This window comes from Octopus sinensis, linkage group LG10 (genome assembly GCF_006345805.1).
Source record: "Octopus sinensis linkage group LG10, ASM634580v1, whole genome shotgun sequence".
Classification (NCBI taxonomy): domain Eukaryota; kingdom Metazoa; phylum Mollusca; class Cephalopoda; order Octopoda; family Octopodidae; genus Octopus; species Octopus sinensis.
In genome coordinates this window covers 7,118,462-7,138,017 of record NC_043006.1, presented here as the reverse complement: position 1 = coordinate 7,138,017, position 19,556 = coordinate 7,118,462, and the positions used below count along the sequence as shown (strand labels likewise).

General features: G+C 32.7%; 1 protein-coding gene across 2 annotated transcripts in view; it reads left to right on the top strand.

The window, feature by feature from the left end:
* Positions 1–11,645: 11,645 nt before the first annotated feature.
* Positions 11,646–19,556, top strand: part of LOC115216729 (5-hydroxytryptamine receptor 1B-like) — a 347,847-nt gene continuing 339,936 nt past the window's right edge. Inside the window, exon 1 of one of the 2 annotated variants that reach the window (XM_036506275.1) lies at positions 11,646–11,697. The gene's annotated coding sequence lies outside the window, so the exon portion shown is untranslated. The remainder of the gene's footprint in view (positions 11,698–19,556) is intronic. The other variant, XM_036506276.1, reaches the window with a different exon arrangement.

Here is a 19,556-nt window from a genome sequence, read left to right as displayed (position 1 = left end):
CTCGGTCTGGGAATCGAAACTGCGATCCTATGAGCGCGAGTCCGCTGCCCTAACCACTGGGCCATTGCACCCCCACTCGATAATACATTCGATAATACAAATACACACACACACACAAACACACATATACATGCATACATACATACATACATACATACATACATACATACATACATACATACATACATACATACATGCATACATACATATCCGCATATATGGGATGGCGTTTGTTTTTAAGACCAAAGGAAAACATAAGGGACTCATATTTTAGAGAATGATTTCAGTAGAATACTGCTACTTTGTGTATATCAACAGAAGTAAATAGAAATTCAGACTCGATGTTCATACTTTTTAGCTATCATTCTGTCATGTGACAAATCCACTGGACAAAATATTTGACGCAACCTGAATCAACCTGAATCAAACTGCACTTTAGCTGGTAGCGACCTGAGGAACAGTCTCCCTATAAAAGCAAACATTTTAGAACAACGGTCGAATAGATAAAGCTCGCAACATAGTTCCTCGTAACACACAATAGAAAATCAAATGTGAAACGAATTAATTGTGTATGTATATACATACAAATACGTGTGTGCGCATGCGAGTGTATTTGTTTGTGTGTTTGTGCCTGTGTGTATAAATATTTCTATATAATGGGTATTAGGCAATACTTTTAAGTTGAGTATTCTAAATATTTCATTTTTCCAAGAGAAAAGTTGACAGATACAGCTGAAGGATTCAGATAATTCTTTATTTTCTATTTACCATCCACCCCTGGATACTTTTGTTCAAGTCCTCACACGCGTATATCACGTTTTCTGAATAAAAATGCAGAAAACCAATCATGTATGAAGGTTTATTACATTTGTGGAATTTTTATAAAAATATATATTTGCGAGAAATAGATTAACATTTTGCTATGATATGAAATACGGTAAAAATACTCTGCATATCAGTGGGAGGTTTGCTAAACGTAAACCTTCCATTTAAAATATGTTTTTATATAAACTCTATGAATAGGAAATCTGATAGTGAAATAACCTTAACGCCTTTTACTGGCGGTTTTCCAAGGGAACACAAGAAAAACTGATTATCAATTATTATTCATGAACTTCAATTCTGCAACAATTGAAATATATGATAATTTTTAGTGAAAGAGTAATTCACAAACAATTCTTAAGTTTCCATAACCAGAGTAAATAAGTTGCATACCTTTCTAAATATGTAGATCTGTTTACAATTTCTGTAGTTTCCTTACAATAGAGAGCTCTATTACATTCACGGATACTGAAACATTTGATGGTTTCATTTGTTCTTGCATTATTCTCAATTATATAAGTTAATTATTTTCATTAACATATGCTTAAGTTTTAAGTTCTCATACATTAGGGAATAAAGAGTACGAAAATAGATTTAGAAAAGTCCCTATTTTAAATAATTATATTTTATGTATGAAATAATATTGATTTTTCACTTAGAATCAAGCCGACATATTTGAAGGAAAGCTAGCTTGTTATACGTTAGAGCCTATCTCAAAGGAATTGGCACTGCAAGTAAAGTGAATTGCTAATGTACGTTAATATCGACATTTAAAACTATGTACCTCGAATGATTCGCATCCATAGACGTAGGGGCGACATTTGACGGAGTCACAAGGGAACTAACCTGTTTATGTCTTTGTTGGAAGTTATGAAAGAAATTATCAATTGGGAAAATAAATCAATTTTGAAGCGTAGTCATTGTATATATATATATATTGTTGGCAGCAGTTGTCGGTAGAGTGATGGATGGTAACCTCCGAATGCTTTTCCCACTTCCCCATCTCCAACTGGGATTCTTAAAAACTTTTTCGTGATTTCCCTAGCCATCGCTTTTGGTCGCCAGCCTTGATAGTTTTTACACAATTGTTGCTACTTTTACTTATCGTCGTCAGTTCCACTTCTTTCTCTTTTATTTTCTTTTTTTGTATGTATAATAGTAATAATATCACTACCGTCTTCCGTTCTGTTACCTATTAATTTGCTTTTATCTCTTTATATTTCATATATTGTACAGGTGGTATAATTTGTGCTCGAGCATGTTAGGGTTAAATATCATGGTACCGTTGATGTAGGTCCACTTTAATATCAATCTCTTATTAACTTTCTCATGTGTCTTCTTTCTTTACATTTTAATCTCTGTTTTAGAAATATGTAGTTTTTTACTAAGTTAATGCTCATTATTGTAAACTCAGTTGATGTTACCACATCAATTAACAAATATTCTTTGTTCTTGTTCGTTTTTATCTCACGAGTTTTCCTCGGTGCAAATAATTCTGGCGTTCACTACCTCTCTGTCTTCAAGACTGTTTGTTTTCAGACCGATATAATGAGAGAATCTGCGGTGATGTACACAAGTTCCTTTGGTATTTATTTAATCAGAAGATTTATTTACTGTTATATAGTATAGGACGTGTATTTTAAAAGCGAAGATTCAAAGGGCAACTGAACAAATTGTACCATAATAGCCTCCATATACCTGGATGTTTTGATTATTACAGAATAAATTCGTTTTAAGAATTTTCATTATATTCTAAATGAGCCTGTTTTATTCATGCGTCCGGCTTTTGCATACATGAATAGATAAATAAAATATCTTGATAGATTCATAATATTTAAATGTTCAGAGATGTTGTAAACGCATTTATAAGAATAAAAATATTACACAGAACACTTGGCATGGTTGCATACACGTCTCTTAATAAATACTGAATAATTAATGCGTTTTGTAATTATTCCTTTTCGATCACAAGTAAGACTATATGCGGGTACCTCAGAATAATCATGTAAATTCTCCAACCCTTACCTTCATTTTTATTCGAAACAATTTCAATTTTAGAAATTTATAGTTCTATATTGATATCTGTTTCTTTATTGCCCACAAGGGGCTAAACATAGAGGGGACAAACAAGGACAGACAAACGGATTAAGTCGATTACATCGACCCCAGTGCGTAACTGGTACTTAATTTATCGACCCCGAAAGGATGAAAGGCAAAGTCGACCTCGGCGTGATTTGAACTCTGAACGTACCGGCAGACGAAATACGGCTACGCATTTCGCCCGGCGTGCTAACGTTTCTGCCAGCTCGCCGCCTTAAATTCTATATTGATATCAATCAATCAATCAGTCACGTCATTCAGTGCCTTCCAATTCTGGGAAGGGCACACACGTTCACTAACTCTCCATAACTTTCAGGTAGCCGACGTGCAAAGTTTTTCAAGTGCATCACGATTAGCACTTATTGTTCCTTGTCTTTCATGCGTCCTTTTAATTTGACCCATTAAAGTCTCAACTTACACAAGGGTTGGACAAAATAATGGAAATATCTAGCGTCACAAAATCATAATTTTGAAATATCTTTAAAACTGTCAAAAGCTTGTTTATGTTTTATGTTTTTTTTTATTTATTATTAGTGTTGCTTAGTATGTTGTGCTAAAATTGCTGTTTCTTTTCACATATCATCAGAAAAAAAGGAATTAAAATTCATTAAAATGACAGATCTATCGAACTTTCAAAGAGGTCAAATTGTTGGTGCTCGTATGACATGCGCTAGCGTAACGAAAACAGCCGAAATGTTCGTTGTATTAAGAAGTACTGTCTCGAAATTAACGCCATCCTTTGAAAAAGTGGGAAAAAACTCCCCGTCGAAACAAAACTCCGGAAGAAAACCAAAACTTTCAGATAGCGACCGTCAGACTCTTACGTGAATTGTTAGAACGTATCGCAAAAGTACAGCTCCCAAAATTACTGCAGAGTTTAATGACCACCGCGAGAACCCAGTTTCCACAAAAACTGTTCGCCAGGAGCTGCACAAAGCCAGACTTCACGAGAGAGCTGCAGATATAAAACTACTACTTTCAAAAATAAACATTGCAAAGCGTTTAGAGTGGAGTAAAAAAACCTACAGATTTAGTCTTGGACGTGTCATCCTTTACCTTATTTCCTTTACCTTATTTCCCACCACCGGCCGAGTATACGGGTGAAGTCAGCCAAAAGAAGCATTTGATCTAGACTGCCTTCTTCCAACTGTTTAACATGGAAGAGGATCTGTGATGATCTGGGGGTGGACTACATCTTGGAAAACCGCCGGCCCAATGGTTACCCTTCATGGCAGAATTAATAGTCAAGACTTTTTAAGCATTTTTCTGATCAAATTCATGCTATAGTTGTGGAACTGTTTCCGGAGGGAGGGAAATGCAGTCTTTCAGGATGATAATGTACCAATTCATACAGCTAAATGGCATGAGGAACATTCTAGTGAAGTTGAACATCTGGCCACCACAGTCCACAGATCTCAATATTATTGAACATTTATAGTCCGTTTTAGAAAAACAAGTAAGGACTCGATATCCTCCACCGTCATCACTGGAGACTCTATTTGCTGAAGAATGGACAAAATTTCCTTTGGAAACAATTCAAACTTTGTACGAGGAATTCAAGCTGTAATTACTACCAAATGCGTTCTTACTCTATATTAAGATAATGGCGGCGAGCTGGCAGAAACGTTAGCACGCCGGGCGAAATGCGTAGCCGTATTTCGTCTGCTGCTACGTTATGGGCTCAAATTCCGCCGAGGTCGACTTTGCCTTTCATCCTTTCGGGGTCGATAAATTAAGTACCAGTTATGCACTGGGGTCGATATAATCAACTTAATCCGTTTGTCTGTCCTTGTTCGTCCCCTCTGTGTTTAGCCCCTTGTGGGTAGTAAAGAAATATATATTAAAATTAATATGTTTGAAATTTTAAGGTGTTATCATTATTTTTTCTAACCCTTCTATATCCACTTGCCTCTTGTGCAATTCCAATTAGAATATCTTATGAATATCTATTAGAATATCTATTATGTTTGCATTCTGTTTCGTAGTTTAGCAATATTTTCACATTATTTCAATAAAGCTATACCATCTGCGAATATGCTAAGCTATTTTAAGCTTCCTTCTTAGCTTTCTTGATATCCTCTCCCATATAGACCTACTTATTCACTTCACATTTTATTTAGCTTATCCAATGTAAGTTTTATTTCAGGTTGTCTGTTCAATTCCAAACGTACATTGTATTTCATGAGAAAATGAGGAGTCGCTTTAAATAGAAAATGCAATCAATCTCCCAAACAACAAACTTTCATCAGCTTTTCTTACGTTTCAATTTTGTCTTTCAAGAAAATGTTTTTATAGGCTTGCTAAATATATTTCTCTTTTCGTCACAGTTTAATCTAATTTGTAACTCATCTTGATTAAGTCGCGTTAGTCTTTTGTTTTTCGCAGTTCTTAACATTTGTCTTGTAATTTTCTTATTTCTTTCCAGAGTCAATTTAGTTCTTATAAGGCCTGGAAAAAAGGATTTTTCTCATTTTTTCTCCATGAATTTCAATTAGATAATGTGTCATCGTAAATTTGAACGTTTTTACAACCAGTTGATATAAATAATCTTTACTTCACGTGTTGTATAGATTTGCAAAGCAATCACTTAGAACTATTTGTATGTATAAAAATATACTTATTTGTGTGTATTGAGTACTTCGTTCCTTTGTATGTGCGCGTTGTATGTGTATTAAATATTAAATAAGAGTATTTATGAAATGATTATTTTAGTCCATGACAAACATGTGTAGATGATTGATATATATGTGTTTATATATATATATGTATGTATGTATGTATATGTATATGTATATATATATATATAAATTATATATATATATATATATACACATATATATATGTATATATATATATATATATGTGTGTGTGTATATATGCATATATATATATATATACATATATATATATATATATATATATGTGTGTGTGTGTGTGTGTGGTGTGTGTGTGTGTGTGTGTGTGTGTATATGCATATATATATTATATATATATGCATAATCGAAAAGGCGTGACTGGGTGGTAAGAAGCTTTCTTCCCAGTGACATGGATCCAGGTTGAGACCCACTGTGTGTATGTCTTTAATTTCATCTGTTCGTTCCCTCCCACCCATTTGACAACAAATGCTGGATCGTTTACATCCCCATCACTTAGTGGTTCAGCGAAAAGAGACTAATCACATAAATACCAGGTAAACAAAGAAACATAAGTATTGGTGTCGATTCATTCCACTAAACCATTCAAAGCGGTGCCCCAGCATTGCCGAAGTTTAATTTCGGAGGTGAGGACTAGTGAAAATTATTGACCCCCCCCCCCCACAGTGTTCAATTGGTACCTATTTAATCGACCCAGAAATACCGAAAGGCAAAGTCGATCCCCTCGGAATTTGAATTAAGAACGTAAAGAGAGACGAAGCGTCGCGATGCATTTTGCTCGATGTTCTGACGGTTCTACTTGATCACCGCCTTAATGTATTATATCTAAAAAAAAAGGCGGCGAGCTGGCAGAAACGTTAGCACTCCGGACGAAATGCGTAGCCGTATTTCGTCTGCCGTTACGTTCTGGGTTCAAATTCCGCCGAGGTCGACTTTGTCTTTCATCACTTCGGCGTCGATAAATTAAGTACCAGTTACGCACTGGGGTCGATCCAATCGACTTAATCCGTTTGTCTGTCCTTGTTTGTCCCCTCTGTGTTTAGCCCCTTGTGGTTAGTAAAGAAATAGGTATTATATCTAATACTACATATTAAAAAATACTAAGCAATGCAATGGTAGTCATTATGGACAAAGTAAGAGTAATTGAAAAAATTAGTAATGAATAATAGAATATATTTAACTATGTAGAGGATGAAATTAAAAAAAAAAACAGAATTGTTTTTCCAAGGACGTAGATATCCTCATGAATTCTATAATTCATTACCGCTGCTCTGTACATACACATAATAATGTTATAATGCAACAGAAATCCTGTTGCTGGTGACAGTTTCCTAATGCATAAACACAATTAGCAAAAGCGAATTCTAAGCGCAATACGTAAATTGCAAATGGCCATGTCTAAAATTGTCAAAGACCTTAATACAAATAACCAACGAACAGGTTTTCAAAACCCCGGGTTATACAATATTTTGGTGCACATTACAAAATGAAATTTACTTTAGATGAATATTTGAACTATTGTCATACACACGTAACATTCAAACTGGGAATGAACGAACTCTGCATTATTTTCATTATTCTGTAAAACTACGGGTTGTCTTTGGTAGAGAGCATTCGTGTGCCTGGGACGATAATATCACCATGGTGCATTTTCGGTATTTTATATTTGTTATTTCGATTTGGCATTGGTATTTCTCTCAGCAACACGTAAATTTCTCATTTCCCCCCACAATCTAATTTCACTATTTCGCTAGTTCATAATATCAATTTCTAATTAAAAGCACGTTACAGCTAACGTTTTCATCATCCACAATATCAACTTCCGTCCTGAATGACTACTGCATTTCTGTGTAGCATTATAAACTCCTTTCAATAAATAGCATTATTACAATATTCAACACGTAACAACCGTTATCTCTTCCACCTCTTGCATGCTTTATCTAAAGCCACATGGCTGGGGACTGGAATATATTGAGTTGCTTGTAGACGGCAGTAAATTATATACCTGCTGTCTAATAGTCCAACAAATCGTATGCAATCTTCCGCTTATCATTACGGGATATTTTCTGCTTTTCTCAACATCATTATACTGTTCTCATTAACATACTACGCGTCGGGGGGTTCTAGGCATATCAGATAAATGAATTAAGAAATACACACGCACACACACACACACACACACACATATATATATATATATATAATATATATATATATATATATATATATATATATATATTTATATTTATAAATACATATATACATATATATATATATATATTTATTTATATTTATAAATACACACACACACACACAAACACACATATATATATATATTATATTTATAAATACACACACACACATAAATATATATACACCTACATAAATACATACATTCATTCATTCATACATACATATGTATATATATATTATTTGTGAAAATGTAACTCATATTCTTATGTTTTGTTAATATTAGATGCCCGTAAAATATAAGCTCTGCAGTTGAGGATGTATAGTGTCTAATCGCATGATGCAATGTATGCCAAGAGTTATATTTAGATTATAACTCCGTAAATTTCAACAATGGTGACTTAATTCAAACCGTCACAAAGAGTAAAACAAGTAACAAACCAGAGAGAAAAAAAAAACATCCCGAAGTAACGAAATCACTTATCTGCAAAATACGACTGAAATACAGTTGGATGTAGATGATATATCATGTTCTCTCGATAGAGTTTAGTACGGAGTAGGGTTCATAACTGGAGATCTTAACTGAGTGGAACACACATTAATTCTGTGACGAATGTAATAATATTTGAAGTGAAAGGAATATCTGAGTTGCTACGCATTAGGCTAACTTATTTAAACCATGACGTAAAATCAATAATTGCAATATATAGTAAAGCTAAATGTGTTCTTGTTTACTTCTCCAGTATGAAAGGGTGGGGGGCTAAATAGTAAGGAAATCCTATTAGAAATTCTCAAATCAAATCAGAGGACATTCATTAAACATTTCACTGAACAAATTTGCTTTATGCCTGGAAATACAAAACTCAGTATATCTTTACTAATAATTTCCATTGATAATTTCTTATAGCGTTTTGACACGTTTTGCCTATTTTCTGCTATAAATATTTGTACATTGTTACCAATAATAGATCTCATACCAAAACAGACAACCATTGTGTTACTATCCGACATAAAACATGTCTGATATTAATCTGGTATAATTTATCATGATTTATTTTTCATTCCTAACTGGACATAAATCAGCCACTACAAGGAGACGTTGGTGTATCAAGTGTTATTATCTCAAAATTCAGGGATATTGCAATGTTTGTTAAGAAATTATAATCTATTTTTCTTGAAAACTATACAGAATCTATTAAGAAATTGATTTGCACAGATATTTAGAATTTATCAACATTCTTACAAAAGGTAGTCACATATGTACAGAAAAATAGATACAATCTCACTGTTTTGTCACGTTTCTATATGCAAGTGTCACAGTCTTCTATCATACTCCATTCCTATCTATAGGAAATGATAAAAAATCAATCATTTCACTTTTAGTGTATTAGTGATAGTTCGTAAAACATCACGTTTTGTGCATATGAAAAATAATATTTTCACAGAAAAGTATCAAACACGGAAAACTATATATAAAATTATGAATATATAACTTAGATGTATGTATGCATGTTTGTAAGTATGCATGTATGTATTATGTATGAATGTAATATTATGTATATATGCATGTATGTATGTATGGACGTATTTATATATGTATGTATGTGTGTGTGTGTGTGTGTGTGTGTGTGTGAGATATATATATATATATATATACTCTCAGTGCGTGGCACGTTGGTCAAGTGTCTTCTACTATAGCCTCGGGCCGACCAAAGCCTTGTGAGTGGATATGGTAGACGGAAACTGAAAGAAGCCCGTCGTATAAATGCATATCTATATATGTATGTGGGTGTACATGTTAGTGTGTCTGTGTTTGTCTCCCCCCAACATCGCTTGACAACCGATTGCGGTGTGTTTACGTTCACGTAAATTAGCGATTCGGCAAAATAGACCGATAGAATAAGTACTAGGCTTTCAAAGAATAAGTGCTGGGGTCGATTTGCTCGACTAAAAGGATGCTTCAGCATGGCCGCAGTCAAATGACTGAAACAAATAAAAGAGAAAAGAGAAAAAGAGAAAATGTATGTATGTGTGCATGTATGTATGTATGCATCTATCTATCTATCTTCTGTCTATTTATCTGTCTATAATAATGTTCGTATCCGGTCTTATTCCACTTGATTCAAATCTAAACAGTTATAACAATTATAATCATGTAGATGATATATATTTCGCATAAATTGCTTATTTTGGTGAATACAGAATTATTCAGAATCACTGCAACCAAACAATTCCATAACCTTTGATATATGATGCATGTTCTAGGGTGAGTGCCCGAGTAGTGACATTATATTCTGTTACAAGAAGTTGTAACAACGTTAAGCAAATGGTAATGATCTATTCCTTTAGGTAATGTTTCATCGTTTTAATTTGAGTTACCTTCATCTCATGGACCGAGCACATTATGCGTTGGCTATTGAAACGTTTGCTGATCAACTAAGTGTGGGAGGTTTCCTTTCCCTTTGCTACCGCGTGTATGTTAATATTTCTTCTTCCTAGATATTAAAAGACCATATTTTAGAAAGACGGATGCATACTCTCTATACTTTAGCATTGAAAGATTTTCACCCATGCAAATTGCAGCCATTTCTATGCATAAGTGTGGCCTACAATTTGGCATATACATACATTCATATATACTCACATATATATATATATATATATATATATATATATGTGCGTATCTCTCTCTCTCTCTCTCTCTCTCTCTCTCTCTCTCTCTCTCTCTCTCTCTCTCTCTCTCTCATACACACACACACATGCTAGAATCGTGCAACAAAAGATCAGCAAGAATATAGGCCTCCATACTTTAAGGATAAACATGATATACGACATTTCAGTAGATATAACCATATAAGAGGGTCTGCTGGGAAATCTGTGGGTCTTGTAAAGCCAATAATATATCAATCACTCACTTTCTGCTTCTGCAGACATGTTTCCAACGTAAACAGATACATACATATATACATATGTTTCCAAACATACTCACAGAAAATGCATATATACTGTCGATATACATACATACATTATATATATATATATATATATATATATATATATATATATATATATATATAAAAAAGGAAATGAAGAAAATGCTGACAAATAATTGAAGTAATTTAAGTAATTTAATTAGGTGAAAGTTCTTTTTACCGGTTGCGCATTTGTTATGCTTATCAAAATGATAAGCATAACAAATGCGCAACCGGTAAAAAGAACTTTCACCTAATTAAATTACTTAAATTACTTCAATTATTTGTCAGCATTTTCTTCATTTCCTTTTTTATATATCACCACTCGTGTTCGACATCTCCTTTTTTTAAATATATATATATATATATATATATATATATATATATATTATATAATATATATATATATATATATATATATATATATATAATATATATATATATGTATATGTATATATATATATATATACATATTTATATGTATATATATATATATATATATATATATATATATGTATATGTATATATATATATATCTATATATATATATATATATATATATATATATAATATATATTATATATATATATATATGTATGTATATGTATATATATATATATATATATAATATCGGCATGATAGATCGTTAGCCACTACTCACATTTTTTCTCTCCTTGTTTCTCTCTTTGTTTTTTCTGTGTCCCTTTCTGTAGAAGAGCGTAGGCTCGAAACGGAAAAGACTTTTTCTATTCCTGAGCGTTATACTAATACATCTGTTTGTTTTGTACACCACCTCTCTTCGTCTTTTGTTTTTTTCGTAAACTCGCACTATATATATATGAATATATGAATATATGAATAAATGCATGTAAAACAAAGCAAAATATTTAACAATTTCTTATTTGCTTTTCAGATCTCAATACAACGTTTAACAAAAATGCCGAAAACCATCAATAAAGGTAAGAGAAATTAATTTAAACCAACATTCTAGTTCACAAACTTGGAAAAAAATAATAAATTCCAGCTAATTTGTTACTATACAGCATAGCCCTAATTCGGTAATTTGTTTATAACCTCTCGAGCAATTCTAGCCCACACTCAAAGATAGATAACCAGAGGCATAACGAAAAGAGACATACAAAAACACATACACGTATCTATCCATTTATCTATATATTTATGTATCTGTCTAAATATTTATAAGACTGTATATTTTTATTTATATTTAACAGAATTTTTTCTCTTTGCATAATAATACCTGTATAATATATATATATATATATTCATTTATATGTTCCAGCCCTAAGGCTGTGTCCATGCCGGGGAATATACATATATATATATATATATATATATATATATTATATATATATATATATATATATATATATATATATCAGAAATATTAAATTTCTAAATGTCTGAAAGAGACATGAGCGGTGGTGGAGCGATAGAGTGGTTGTATACTGTCAACTTAACGTGACAGTCCCGTAAAGGCAATTACACACCGCTGTTTAGCCCTTGGAAGCATCGAACGCTTCCCGTCGGCTTTGACACATTTTCGGTGTCCTTATATTTGTGAAGCGGAGGCAAGCACTTGGCTGGTAGTGGTGCTTGCCTCCCCTTCACAAATATAAGGACACAGAAAATGTGTCAAAGCCGACAGGAAGCGTTCGATGCTTCCTAGGGCTAAACAGCGGTGGTTTAATTCCCTCTATTGGACCGTCACGTTAAGTTGACAGTATACAACCACTCTCTCTCTCTTTCTCTCTCTCTCTCTCTCTCTATATATATATATATATATAGGGCAATAAATAATTTTTGCTCCTTTTTATGGAAACAAAAAAGGTTTATAGGTTTACAAAATAGAAGTGTTCAAATGAAATTATAAGCATTCATTTTCGAATTGAGACATGGAATCAAAATTTCCCTCGTACTGTCGCCAGGGTTTCCTGTTTGTATATTGTCATCATGTTTACTGTGAAACGCTTCCAAAATGACTTGTAGTTGTTTCTTTTGTGCAACCTGCTGAACATTATTTTGGGTTTGTGCTCTGAACGTTTACTAAGAATTAATTCCTCGTAAACTCGAACATATCTAGACGAATATCCTGCTGGTTAGAAGAGCTTTCTTTCTAAGACAACCCAACTTTCCCAACATCCGGAAACAAACACACACTGAGGTTTTATATATATACAAACACACTTACTTATATGCGTGTGTATACGTGTGTGTGTATGTGTGTTTACAAAACAATATACACTATTTTGTAGGTGGGTTTGTAGTCGAATATATTTATGGAGTGGACAACTACAGACTTACTTATTTTTTCTAATTCTTTCAAAAAGTATTTAAAAAATAGACGGTAATATTTTAACTTTAAATAGAAGCGCACTGAACTCAAGAATGGGGTCAGTTGTTTTGTCACGGGAGAGAATAAGTAATTCAAATCTTTCAAAGAAGGAAAAGAAACATTTCTGACAAAGAATAAGTACTGAAATTGTCAGTCTTCATCCCTTTATCACTCAAATATCTCTAAATGCTTAATTTTATTCTTCATTTTATTATTCAGCCTGTTTTGCATTTTCTTCCTTCTAATCTGAGCAGTAAGAGAGAAGGGTAAATTATAGTCAAACGGAACCATTTCTTTCTTTTAGTTGTTTCTTTATGAATGTACTTTGTATTGTGATGGTATTTGTATTTTTTCTGCCAATGTATCTATAGGTTTATGCATTTTCACACGAAGTGAAATAAAAAGAGTATCTAACGAAGGCGTTATTTAAACAATTACCTCAGGAGGCGCATTTTATACCTTGGATCTATTATAAAGATTACACATCACTTCGCGAATATACAGCAGGTGTAAAAATGTGTCAAAACAATTGTAGTGTTTTAAATAAAGAACGTCGGTTATTCAGCTTTCTGCCAGTTATTTATGCATATAAACTCTACAAATGCTATGACGTTTCTGATCTATATTCGGTAACATTTGCACTATATGAAGAGATGATGTAACCAATAACTGCGGACGAGCATTCCCTAACATTCTACAAGCTTTTTACCCCCAAATTATATACATACATTCATACATCATACATACATTTATATACATATACGTATATATTGACAGAAAGTGTAAGACGACAAAAGAATGAAAGAAACCTCGATATTATTTAAATAGAGGAATGAATCTGTAAATGTAATATGTGACAATTATTCAGTAGCCATGATAAAACACGGAGTTTCGGATGCCGGGGTGGAAATCCACGCCGCTATCTCTTCAGTTATCCGGCCATCGGACAGAATGCTATGAAAAATTTTTCATAGCAATTTATCCGATGGCCGGATAACTGAAGAGATGGCGGCGTGGATTTCCACTCCGGCATCCGAAACTCGGAGATTTATCATGGCTACTGAATAATTGTCACATACTACATTTACAGATACATATACGTATATATATATATATATGTGTGTGTTTGCGTGTGTGTGTGTGTGTATCTATCTATCTATCTAGACATATTTAAGTATACATATGTGTGTATACGTGTGTAAGTATGTATCCAAACACACGTGCGTTATATATGCATACATCTATTTTTGTACCTATATAAGTGTATCTATACGGCAGTCCTCTCGTGTTTGTCAATGCTAGCTATAAATATATATGCCTCAGTACATCGATAGAATCTCTTACACACACAAAGGCATATGCACACTAACGCTTACACACACACAGAAGCGTGTATATATATATATATATATATATATATATATATATATATATATATATATATATATATATATATATATAAACATAAGAGGAATCTATACTTTAAAATGTACCTTCTAATATGTTGTAAAATAATTTTTAAATTGCTGCGGTTCATGCTTCATTAGCTTCTGGTCTCTCGGGTAAAACTATGTAGACACATTTGTTTTATTTCTCAATAGCAACATTTGCAGCTCTCCTATATGATTTCAGAAAATGTATTCATTCGTATATAATCCCATGTTGTCAATGATAAATTTGAATTTAAATATCTCGTAAAATTGAGTGACATATGCTTTATGTATTACCATGATTTTGCATTGAACAATATAAATTTCTCCTACGCTTTGTACAATTGTGAGAATAAATATTGCATATATTGTACAACCTCTGCCCCACACCTATATGAAAGACTATACGTGCATATTATTATTATTATTGGCGCTTGCTAATGTTGTTACCTGCCGATGTATCTGAAATGTAATCAGTAATGGAGTGTCTTCTAGCATTGAAATAGCAGCAAGCAAGCTAGCTACTTTCTAAACAGTTCAAACACTATAGTAAATATTCTCCGTTATATCTTTACCTTTTCCATCCCCCGCTGCTCCACGTTTACTTTCCCCCCTCCCATATTCAGATTTGAAGTCTTTGTATCACTCACTACTTCCAATCATTAATACAAGTAAACACTCATCTCTCTCTGTCAAGGTGAACTACGTGAACGTTAGAATTCTGTTTTTCCTCATGGCATGAAATTTAATCTAATGTTTGAGACTTTTTATATAACTGTTTACTGAAGCGGACCATAACTAGTTTCCTCAAATTCTACAGTTTCATCCCATTCATTGCTGTATCAAAAACGAACATTATCCGACTATAACCTTTCTATGAATAGCTACCTATGACAATGGCATTACAAAACATGTACTGCATTTATCTCCTTTCACAAACATAAATCTCTGCATGAAATGTATTTAAAATTAAACGTTTTACGCCTACAAATATATATTGTAAACTTAATACCTACAGAATATATTTTAGTCCCGCTGCGTTACACCTTGGGCAAGTGTCTTCTACTGTAGCCTCGGGCCGACCAAAGCCTTGTGAGTGGATTTGGTAGACGGAATTGAAAGGAGCCCGTCGTATATATATATATATAAACATTTAAATGATGAGGGAGATAAATTGAATATTAATTTAATTAATATCAATTTAAAACCAGTAGCCTAGCATACAAAAATCTGAAGAATCAGAGAAAATTCTAATACATGTGTATATTTAAAGGGCTAAAAATCCACTATGTGGTTAGCCATATGCTAGAAGTAGATCACCTGCGATCAAACTACAAAGAAAAGAATGTTCTCTAGAGAAAAATTCAGCGGACACCAGAACAATATGCGGGCAAGACAGACGAAAATTATATAAAAAACAAGAATTAATTAATTATAAATATATATATATATATATATATATATATATATATATATATATACAAATGAACAATTAAATTACAGCATCCAGAAAATTACATATGGTAGAAATATTAAAAATAAAAGAAACAATAAAATACCGATGATTAAGTAAATTGCAAAATAATATTAAAAAATGTAGATATTTGTTATATATTATTTATAATTATTTTGCAATTTACTTAATCATCGGTATTTTATTGTTATTTTATTCTTAATATTTCTATTATATGTAATTTTCTTGATGGTGTAATTTAATTCTTCACTTTGAATTGGTAAAAGAGTGCCGGTAGAATAAGTCCTGGGGTCGATTCGCTCGACTAACGGCGGTGCTCCAGCATGGCCGCAGTGAAATGACTGAAACAAATAGAAGAATAACTTTAAGATATAATGCATCAAGACAGCACTATCTCCAGAGAACCGAAAACAAACAGATTATCACTCACAATATTCATGTAAAATTCGTTCCGTACACACTTTCGCTAGCGAGGCATTCAATGTTGACAATCACAAATAACTCCAAATTTAGTGTTGACATACCCATTTTAAAACTAAAATTCTAGTAATATTATATCACATCGAAAGTTTGTTTTCAATTGACATGCGTAATAAAATATGGGCGAACAGTATATTTGAAATTCAAGTACTAGCACGAAGCACAATAATATATATATGTTCCAGCGACAGGTTGATCAATTATCCTGTTACGGTAGCTTACAGCAGCAAAATGATAACGATCAGGGGAAGAAATCAGTACAAATCAGAATTCTTCCGCCACAGATAGAAGAACAGGAGTGCGACGTAGTATAAAAACTTCTTTACGCCAAAACTGATCCGGAACAATAAGGTACGCACTAAACTATGGCGACTGCATCAAATCTACCGCAGATATTACGTTCCACTGACCACTCTTAAATGTAACAATCACTTGCCATAACATTTTCAGAATGTTCTTGGATCAGTGGCATAAAGCAATCGTTTAGCTTTGGTGTAAATAGAAAAAGAAAGCAAAAAATTGATATAAACTTTATATATATATATGTTGATTCGTTAGTTACTGCACGCATTTTTTTTTTCCCTCCTTCTTTCCGTGTTTTTTTTCTCTCTGTGTATCTTTCTGTTGAAGAGCGTAGGCTCGAAACGTTAAAGACTTGTGTTATTTATATTTCCTGAGCGCCATACTAATACAATTGTTTGTTTGTTTTCCACCTGCCTTCGTCTTTTGTCTATTTTCATAAAGCTTCCCGTTATATATATATATATATATATATATATATATATATATATATATATATATATATATATATATTGTTATATTTCGGAATGGTCATATTGCCAGTTTAGCCAATAAAAACACACGCACTATATATTTGGTGTTATTTTGCTTCAGTGATATTTATTTTTTACATTAATCTTAATCTTATTTCGGCCAAAGTTCTTTCGTCACACTCCTGTGACCGCATCAGTGGACCTTTGTTTTCTTCTCACTTACTTGTGTCTCTCCTTACTAACCGTCAGCCATTTTGGCTGACGGTTAGTAAGGAGAGACACAAGTAAGTGAGAAGAAAACAAAGGTCCACTGATGCGGTCACAGGAGTGTGACGAAAGAACTTTGGCCGAAATAAGATTAAGATTAATGTAAAAATTAAATATCACTGAAGCAAAATAACACCAAATATATAGTGCGTGTGTTTTTATTGGCTAAACTGGCAATATGACCATTCCGAAATATAACAATATCTGTTTCAACACACGACTTCACATAAAAAATCTTGCACAACAAATATTTAAACGTATATATATATATATATATATATATATATATATATATATATATATATATATATATATATATATATATATATATATATATATATATATATATTATATAGAGGGCATTATTACACATAAATGCCACACGCTAGGAGGGACTTTTAAAGTCATAACTACCAAAAATAAACAAGTCGTATTATTTTTGGTAGTTATGACTTTAAAAGTCCCTCCTAGCGTGTGGCATTTATGTGTAATAATGCCCTCTATATAATATAAATAGATATTTTCAGGTGAAAAAATTTACTAAACTGCAATTTTTTTGTTCTTTTGTAAGAATTCTTCTACACAGCAAAGTCCGTAAATTCTTTCGCTGATTCTCTACCGATTCTAAACATCTACACCTCCTTAAACGTATTCAAACCTCACTCACTCATCACATATAGATACATCATGTTCTTCTACAGCTATATTTTAAAGCAACCACCCTCATGTCGCCTATCTCCCCTCCGCTGACGCATTTGAATGTAAAACAACTCACATACTCCCATTATTTCATTAACCTCTCTGCATTAGATATAAACATCATTCCTTTCACATGATATTATTTCATTCGCTTATATTTTAACTCTTTGTGATATTGTCGAAGTGCACCGTTCTAATTTGTCTCTTCATATCCTAATCACATAGTTTGTTATATTAATTACTTGTTTTGAGGTGGATCGATGGTGTTTCACAGACATCGGTCTTGCGATTTTCGTTTTATTTACAACTGTGACACTAATGAATTAATGAAGAGAAAATGACAGGTCATTTGGGAAAAGAAAACTTGCCACCGCTTTCTATTGAATAATGCACTTACTCAAAGTACTCGCAAGAGAAGCTTTCTTTCCTATCATTCGCAGGTCATTCACACACATACATGCGCGCGCACACACATTCACACAAGCTCCTACCACAAGAATCATTGTTCAACCCTGAGAAACCGATCTCGGTTGCGACAAAATAGAATTTTCAGAGTAACTTGTAACCAAATCTGTTTGATCGAGCGACAACCATTCACCAATAAAGATTTTATAAAATACCATTTTATCTAAAATAATGCATAGCTATATTAAATATATTTTGATTATAAAGAAAATATTTAATCACAATATATTAAAAATTGATTAAATTATAACCAATACCTTAAAAAATTAATAAGCAACCGTCTATTGTAAATTGCTCGGTGGAATAGGATTGCAGAGAAGTATTTGGCTTTGTCACAGACTTATTTAATGAAGTATGCAAAAAGCCATTAGCTTTGATTAAAACTGACATCGAAGATTTAATTAAATTATTAGGGGGGAATTGTTGTATCTTAGTTTAAAACAGTGTTGAAACGCCAGAGAATACACTTTTAGACAAGCAGTAATAAAACACAATGACTACGATAATGGTAACTTCCCTGACTGTTTTCAATAAATATGTTTTGTTGTCATTTAATAAATTATCACTGCGCTCTACCATTTAATTCCTCAGTATTGTAAGCCAGCACGACAGAACTGTTGAACAAATTTACTAATAACATAAGTCTATTTATACATTCGTAATTACTTCTTAATATATTGAGAGTTTGTTCTTATAATCATGCTGCTCTCATTGCTATGACTACCATATTTACAGAACGACATTGTTTAAAAAGCAAGTCCACACTAGAGTACAAATACTGTATGTCGAAGAATGGACGGTGGAGATGTTAACAGGAAACGACTTCGATTTCATTTGGAAGCAAAATAACTTAGTTGATACTAAAAAACGCTTGTGG